Below are 1,765 nucleotides of genomic sequence, written 5' to 3' on the forward strand. Positions count from 1 at the left end.
CTCTGCCGGGGCAGGGGGGTCAGCTGGCGGGCAAGGGGGCACTGATGGCAGGGTGTGGGGTTTATGTGCTAGCCCGAATTTGGCTCTTCACCCCCAGGGCAGTGACAAGGGCTGGGGTGGGGTCTGTGCCTTAGAAACTCTTGAGCTCCCTCCAAGATAAAGCACGTAGGTTTCAGAACTCAGAGGGGTGTAGGAGAAGGGCTGGTGTGGGGGCAGGGAGGGGAGTTAAGACGCTGTTCAGGGCAGTAGTGGACTAGGCCAGGGCCAGGAATGGGGGGTGGGCTAGATGGAGGGATGCGGAGAGGAACTTTGAGATGCCCCGCAGGCCTCTCCTCCCCTTTGTTCCTTTCTGGCTTAGCCCTTGGGCAGGGACCCAGACCTTTTGGGGTTTGCTGGGAGATTTTCCTGACCAGTAACTGCTGGAAAGAGGAATGTGGCAGATTTGGGGCAGCTCCCCTCTCTGAGTCTGAGCTCAGCTTCTGGATGGCTCTGGCGGACACCCAGAGAACCAGAATCACCCTCACCCTCACCCCCTCCCTGTCGGTCTGCCCCGTACTTTCCTGGGCCAGTCCCCCACTGAAGATTCTGTCTGGTTTTTCCTCCTCACACCAGCCTCCCTAGGATGACCGAGGCAACAGCAGGTGCTTGGGGCCAGGAGTCTGGGAATTTGGGGGGACCCGGAAGAGCTCTGGGCTGGGAGTAGAGATGCGAGTCTGCCATCACCCTCGTGATCCTGGGCAGACCTTGCCTTCCCTGAGATTCTCCTTATGTATAAGAAGAAAGGGTGGGCCGGCGCTTCTGTGTGCCCTTTCTTGCACACGGTTCTGGGTGCTAAGACCAATTTACTTGGTCTTGGAGGGAGCTCAGAGTCCATGTCTTAGCCTTGTCTGTTTTCCTGGCTCACAGCCATGCAAAGTAGCAGCAGGGCCTTCCCGTCAGTAAGCCCACCTCCCCCATGGTGGAGGAAAGGGAGGAAGGAGTGAGTTCCAGGAGCAGCAGGTAGAGAAAGTGTGGGTTCAAGCCCTGGCCCTGCCTGGATTGCTGGGTGACCTCCAACGAGGTCCCTGGCCTCTCTGGACTTCAGCAGTTTCCGTCTTTCCTGTGGTGGTGCTCTTGGTGCCAGGATGGACCTTTGGGAGAAGACTTGAGGGACAGAACACCCTCCTTTGTCTCTACAGAGGCTGAGGCAGAGGCCAGGGAAGGAGGAAGCTGTGTGCATCGGGGCATGAAATGAGCCTGTGTAAATCCCATGTAAATGAGCCAGCGGGGAGGGGCAGGCTGGGCCCAGGCCTCTGTCCTGTTTTCTCCCAATGGGCAAGAAGCACAGTGGGCCTTGGATGGCGGTGGACCCATCAGGACCATTCGGCTGGGCCTGGGAGCATGGAGATCCACATGATATCATGGCCCTGACATCAGCTTCTTGGGGGCCAGGCCGGGGCCAGGCGCCAGGCCTGTCTTTCCGCCTTCTTTCTTGTGCATCACCCTGCCACCAGAGCGGAAGAGGGGGTTTGGCAAAATAGGGAGTTGAGACTGAAAGACCAAGGCTCAACTCCCCTGGGGAAGGGAATGGGAGACTCCTTTATAACTACAGCACCCTTAAGGTGTGCCCTGGAGCGGGGGCTCTGGCTCCCTGCCCCCCTCCCCTCTTGTCTCCCTTGGGGAAAGATCACTGCCTTCTGGTCTCTCTGCCGCTTGATGTCCTTGACTCGCTATTTACAGCCCCACACATCTCTATCTTCTCTATCCTCGGCTCCCTCAGTCCCAT

The sequence above is a fragment of the Crocuta crocuta genome, unplaced genomic scaffold (genome assembly GCF_008692635.1).
Source record: "Crocuta crocuta isolate KB4526 unplaced genomic scaffold, BGI_CrCroc_1.0 scaffold130, whole genome shotgun sequence".
Classification (NCBI taxonomy): domain Eukaryota; kingdom Metazoa; phylum Chordata; class Mammalia; order Carnivora; family Hyaenidae; genus Crocuta; species Crocuta crocuta.